The following is a 7115-nucleotide window of genomic DNA, read 5'->3' as shown; positions in this document are numbered from 1 at the left end:
TTGGCTTTTTGTTCCAATGAAGCTCAGCAACATAAGCTCAAGGAACGGCATCACATCTTCCTATTGGGCACTTTGCACTCTTGTGGCCTGAGTGTTAAAAACTTTAGGTCATAACCGCCGCTCTCAATTTTCCAGCAGGTTCTGAAGGAAGGCTGCATCTGAGCTACTGGGAGTGGGAGAGGGGAGATTCCTAGTGAAGGCCTCAGTGGGATGGTCTGCATGCCTGTGGTCTACCAGCCTTTGTCCTGACTCATTCCCGGGCCAAGGGAGCTTTCCCTTTGTCGCATTTCCCATGCCTCCTTGTACTCTGTTATCCTGTTGTCAACATTTACACTTCCTCTGGGTCTATGTTCGTTCTTTTATTTGACACATCGCCACACTCTGCATTCCAATCACCCCCAACCTCAATTCTCTGTCACAGTTCCCTTTCTGTGTTCTTTCCTCCCCCCACCCCCCAGTCTGAACTTGCTTGACATTAGTCAATCTCCAGCTCTGGTGAAAGAGCTAGCCATTGACCTTAAACCTGAACTCGATTTCTCTTTCCACAGACGCTGCCAGACCTGCAGAGTATTTTCCAGCATTTTCTCATTTTAATTCTAATCCTTTAATTCTGGCCTCTCCAGCATTCCTAATTTTAATTGCTCTGCCTCTGGTGACTATGCCTTCAGCTACCAAGGCCTTAAGCTCTGGAATTCCCTTCCTAAACCTCTCTGTTCCGCTCTCACTCTTGAAACTTGGCTCTCAGACCCAGTCATGTGCCCACCTCCTTCTGTGGCTCAGTGTTCACTTTCCAAGGCTCCTCTTAGATGTATTGCACTGTTAAAGGGGCTTTTTGGGGATGTGTTACTCTGTTAAAGGTGCTTTTTGGGGGTGTGTTACACTATTAAAGGTGCTTTTTGGGGGTGTGTTACACTATTAAAGGTGCTTTTTGGGGGTGTGTTACACTATTAAAGGTGCTTTTTGGGGGTGTGTTACACTATTAAAGGTGCTTTTTGGGGGTGTGTTACACTATTAAAGGTGCTTTTTGGGGGGGTGTTACACTATTAAAGGTGCTTTTTGGGGGTGTGTTACACTATTAAAGGTGCTTTTTGGGGGGGTGTTACACTATTAAAGGTGCTTTTTGGGGTGTGTTACACTGTTCAAGGGGCTTTTTGGGGGTGTGTTACACTATTAAAGGTGCTTTTTGGGGGTGTGTTACACTATTAAAGGTGCTTTTTGGGGGTGTGTTACACTATTAAAGGTGCTTTTTGGGGGTGTGTTACACTATTAAAGGTGCTTTTTGGGGGTGTGTTACTCTGTTAAAGGTGCTTTTTGGGGATGTCATCATCAGAGCATCAAACTTCCACACCGGAATCTGTGTCCGTAACTCACCAATCTCATTTGTTATACTCTGCACATTCACATACATGTGTAGAAGCCCTGATTTAAACAACATTACTTTCATCCTTAATCCACCTTCACCTATTACTACTCTCTAGACTAGTGCTATCTGTCTCTCCCAGTATTTTGCGCACACTATTATTCCTCCATATTTCTCATACCCCAGATGACTTCGTAAAAAACCCTCACAACAACACTAGCAAGACACCCCTCAACAACACACACAAATCTGGATAGTGGGTAGTTATCTTAATTGTTTTCCCATTTAAATCCAGAGGTAGCCATGCCAACACTTGAGACTTTGGCAACCAGAATATGATCAACCTGAATCGTTAACTCTGTTTCTCTCTCCACAGATGCGGCCAGATCTCATGAGTATTTCCAGCGTTTGCTGTTTTTATTCTGGCTTTCCCCTATCTGTTATACTCTGCTTTCTTTTTCACCATTAAAAGCTAACTTGCATTTGGTCTTAAACAAGACTTGTCTCCTTTGAATGGATACACTTTGTTAATGCAAATTCAAAGTGTGAGATGTGAATTGAACCTCGGTACAAGAATATTAAGTATGACTTGTAAAAGTAAAGTAAAGTTTATTTATTAGTCACAAGTAGGCTTACATTAACATTGCAATGAAGTTACTGTGAAAATCCCCTAGTCGCCACACTCCAGCACCTGTTCGGGTACATTGAGAGAGGATTTAGCATGGCCAATGCACCTTACCAGCACGTCTTTCGGGACTGTGGGAGGAAACCGGAGCACCCGGAGGAATCCCATGCAGACACGGGGAGAATGTGCAGACTCCACACAGACAATGACCCAAGCCAGGAATTGAACCCGGAGCCTTGGCACTGTGTGGCAGTAGTGCTAACCACTGTGTCACCGTGCCGCCCTGTGAGATGTATTTAAGATCGGTATCTGTTCTTGATTTTAAGTAAAAACCAATCACTTTTGAATTTGTCGAACTGCTCATCACGTAACATTTTACAATGTTTTTGAAACTAATTGCTACTTTCCACGGGGTACGGTTATCACCACGTGTTTTGTTGACCATGTTGTCTTCCTCCTGGATGATGAACACTTTGCGCAAAGTGGTTATTTGTGTATAATTACTCTATTGTGCAGCCGTCAGTCCTAAGACTCAGTGTAGCACTGACCTCTGAGCAGAAGGTCAATGGTGTTATTGACTTCTGAGCAAAAGGTCATAGGTTCTGATCCCACTTGAAACACAAGTACACATGCTTGCCATTGGAGATGTGAAATCCCTGAACCCTATTCCAAAGGTGAGCAGGAGTTATCCAATAATATTTGCACGTCAACCAGTGCTATTAAAAATCAAAAGCACTTTAGAAAGTGCCACGTCAAATGTTACGACATAAAATAAGAGCTCTTGTTGTCGAGGGTAACATGAATGGAGGACTGGGTCGCTAATGGGAAACAGAGATTAAGGATAAATGGGTCATTTTTTGGGTTGGCAAGATGCCACTAGTGCCACAGTGCCTCGACTATTTACAATATATATTAATGGCGTGGATGAAGGGACTGAATGTATGGTAACTAAATTTGCCAATGACACCAAGATAGGGAAGAAAGTAAATTATGAGGTCGACATAAAAGAATCTTAAAAGGGATTTAGATAGATTAAGCGAATGGGCAAAAATCTGGCAGATGGGGTATAATGTGGGAAAATGTGAACTCGTCCATTTTAGCAGGAAGAAAACATTGTCTGATTTCAAGAAGAAATTAGATAAAGCTCTTGGGGCTAAAGGGATCAAGGGATATGGGAAAAAGCGGGATCAGGATATTGAATTCAACGATTAGCCATGATCAAAATGAATGGCGGAGCAGGCTCGAAGGGCTGAATGACTTACTTCTGCTTCTAGTTTCTATGTTTCTATGAACCGAAGTATGTTACTTAAATGGAGAGAGATTGTGGCACAGTGACACAGTGGTTAGCACTGCTGCTTCACAGCGCCAGGGACCCGGGTTCAATTCCAACCTTGGGTGACTGTCTGCACGGAGTCTGCACGTTCTCCTTGTGTCTGTGTGGATTTTCTCTGGGTGCCCCGGTTTCCTCCCACAGTCCAAAGATGTGCAGGTTAGGTTGATTGGCCATTCTAAATTGCCCCTTCGAGTCCCAAGATATATGGGTTGGGAGATTAGCGGGGTAAATACGTGGGGTTACAGATAAGCCTGGGTATGAGTTGGTGCAGATACAGTGGGCCGAACGGCCTCCTTTGGCACTGTAGGGATTCTATGATTCTAAAACTCTGTGGCACAGAGGGATCTGGGTGTCTTGGCATATGAATCACAAAAGATCGTGTGTAGCCACAGTAAGTGATTAAAAACTCAAATAAAATGTTGTGATTTATTGCAAGGAAAATGGAATGATTTATCGCAAGGAAAATGGAAGCAATGCGGAGAAGTTTCACTTGACTGATTTCTGAGATGAAGGGATTCATAGAATCCCTACAATACAGAAGGAGGCCATTTGGCCCATCATGTCTGTACCGACCACAATCCCACGCAGGCCCTATTCCCGTAACCCTGCACATTTACCCTGCTAATCCCCCTGACACTAGGGTCAATTTAGCATGGCCAACCAACCTAACCCGCACATCTTTAGACTGTGGGAGGAAACTGGAGCACCCGGAGGAAACACACGCTGACACGGGGAGAACGTGCAAACTCCATAGTGACCCGAGCCCGGAATTGAACTCCGGTCCCTGGTGCTGTGAGGCAGCAGTGCTAACCACTGTGCCACCCTGCCGCCCATCCTGTGAGGAAAGGTTGGGCCTGTATCCATTGGAGTTTAGAAGAATGAGAGTTGATCTTGTTGAAACAGGAAGATCCTGAAGGGATTTGACAGGGTGGATACTGGGAGGGTGTTTCCCTTTATGATAAGAGTCTAGAACTCGGGGTTTAAAAAGGTGTCTCCCATTTAAGATGCCTTAGGAGGTGTGGAGAATTCTTTCTCTCAGAGGGTTGTTAGTCTGGGGGATTCTCTTCCCCAGATTGCAGTGGGGGCTGGGTCATTGAATATTTTTAAGGCTGAGTTAGATAGATTCTTATTGACAAGAGAGTCAAGGGGTACAGAGGGGCGGGGTGGGAAGGGAAGTGGAATTTTGGCCACCATCCATTATCTTATCAAATGGCATAGCAGGTTTGAGGGGATGAATGGCCTCCATCTGATCCGAATTTATACGTCCAGATGTACATATATGTTCCTATTCTCTGAGGACTTCACCTAAAAGAAAATTGCACTCGCTCATCTTATGACCATGAAAAATGGAATACTTGGTCGTGGACATGTTGCCAGGTGCCGGACTAACATGTTGCCATGTTAGTCCGATGGGGAATAGAAGGCAACTACAAGGCTTGCTTGAGCAGCATCAGCTTCTCCAGGAGAGAAGGATGGAGATAGAGGTTGGGGGGGGGCAGTGTGTGTGTGTGTGTGTATGTGTGTGTGTGTGTGTTAAGAGGGCAAAGTGCCAATCTTCCCCTGGCCGGCTACAGGACACGCTCATCCTCTGGACCTTCACCAGAACTTCCTGGGAATCTGTGCACGCGCTCCCTTGGTCCGTCAGTCATCCTGCAACACGCTGCTGGGTGCCAGCTGCTGCCTTTTGAATGCGATGTTAAACCGAGATCCCATCTGCCCGCTTTGGTGCTCTTTCACACAAAGCAGCTCGGAGGCTCTCCCCAGTGTCCTGGCCAATATTCATATCTCGGTCAGCATCACACACAAAACAAACACATTCTCTATCCTTTATTCCATTGCTGTTTGCAGGAGTTTGATGTGTGTCACTCGGCTGCTACATTTCCAACAGTGACTAAACTTCAAAAATATTTTGTTGGCTCTAAAGAGTTTGTGAAAAGTGCATGTTTTTCCTTTCATTAACACAATGCCTCCCAGCTCTAAAATGCATCAGTATTCCAGGTTATGGATCCAGGCAATAGGTAGGGGTGAATATCACAGCTGGACATGTTTTTGGAAGGATCACTTCAATTACATAAAGAAAATGCCTCAAGAAATGTCCTCACTCGTTAGGCATCCTGGATTTGATTGATCAATGGCGCCATCTGGTGATAAATCAACATTTAAAAATATCCAACTATGGTTTTAGACTTACATTAACACTGCAATGAAATCACTGTGAAAATCCCCCAGTCGCCACACTCCAGCACCTGTTCGGGTACACTGAGGGAGAATTTAGCAAAGCCACTGCACCTAACCCGCACATCTTTCGGACTGTGGGAGAAAACCGGAGCACCCGGAGGAAACCCACGCAGACACGGGGAGAACGTGCAGACTCCGCACAGACAGTAACCAAGCCAGAACGAACCTGGGTCCCTGGCGCTGTGAGGCAGCAGCGCTAACCACTGTGCCACCGTGCCACTCCACATTTGTGCAGGGCACTGCTGTTACTGATTGACTTCCAGCCCAGAGAGAGAGCTGCCCCAGTGGTAACGTGCCTTCTCACCGAACTCCAAATAAACTGTAGGATCTATCTGGATTGACTATTGTTTATGTGGACCCAACAAGGCAAGTGGCATCTCAGCAAAGCTTTGTGATATTTCTGTGCAAACTGTGGAATCCCTAAACATTGATGATTGTCAAGCTGTACATATAGTACGCTGACTTTGAGTAACATAGGGCAATGATGTCAGTGCTTGTGCACGATCTATCTTAAGGGGGAACAGGCAGGAGAAATGAAATGATCATTCACATTGTGAAAAATAGAACATAAGATCTAGGAGCAGAAGTAGGCCACCTGGCCCCTCGAGCTTGCTCCATCATTCAATAAGATCATAGCTGATCTTTTTGTGGACTCAGCTCCACTTACCCACCTGCTCACTATACCCTTAATTCCTTTACTGTTCAAAAATATCAACTTAATGCAAGGTATCTATCTTTGATTTGAAAACATTCAATGAGGTAGCCTCAACTGCTTCACTGGGCAGGGAATTCCAGATTCACTACCCTTTGGGTGAAGAAGTTCCTCCTTAACTCAGTCCTAACTCTGCTCCCCCTTATTTTGAAGCTATGCCCCCTAGTTCTAGTTTCACCTGCTAATGGAAGCAACCTCCCTGGTTCTATCTTATCTATTCCCTTCATAATCTTAAATATTTCTATAAGATCCCCTCCTCATTCTTCTGAATCCCAATGAGTATGGTCCCAGGCTACTCAATCTCTCCTCATAATGCAGGAGTTCATGATGTCCCTGTCATCCTGATGTTGTACTGTCAGTAAGATTTACCATATTCGTTCATTCATTTGCCACTTCACTGCTACTGTAGAGAAGATTCATGAGAATGGTTCCTGGGATGAGGGACTTCAGATATGAAGATAGGAGTGGAGAAGTTTGGGCTGTTTTCCTTAGAGAAACGGCTGACGGAAGATTTGATAGAGGTATTCAAAATCATGAGGGACTGAGTATCATAGAATCATAGAAACCCGACAGTGCAGAAGGAGGCCATTCGGCCCATCGAGTCTGCACCGACCACAATCCCACCCAGGCCCTACCCCCACATATTTTACCCACTAATCCCTCTAACCTACGCATCCCAGGACTCTTAAGGGGCAATTTTTTTAACCTGGCCAATCAACCTAACCCGCACATCTTTGGACTGTGGGAGGAAACCGGAGCACCTGGAGGAAACCCACGCAGACACGAGGAGAATGTGCAAACTCCACACAGACAGTGACCCGAGCTGGGAATCGAACCTGGGACCCTG

Source organism: Mustelus asterias, chromosome 6, assembly GCF_964213995.1.
Source record: "Mustelus asterias chromosome 6, sMusAst1.hap1.1, whole genome shotgun sequence".
Taxonomy (NCBI): domain Eukaryota; kingdom Metazoa; phylum Chordata; class Chondrichthyes; order Carcharhiniformes; family Triakidae; genus Mustelus; species Mustelus asterias.
This window is presented reverse-complemented; position numbering follows the sequence as displayed.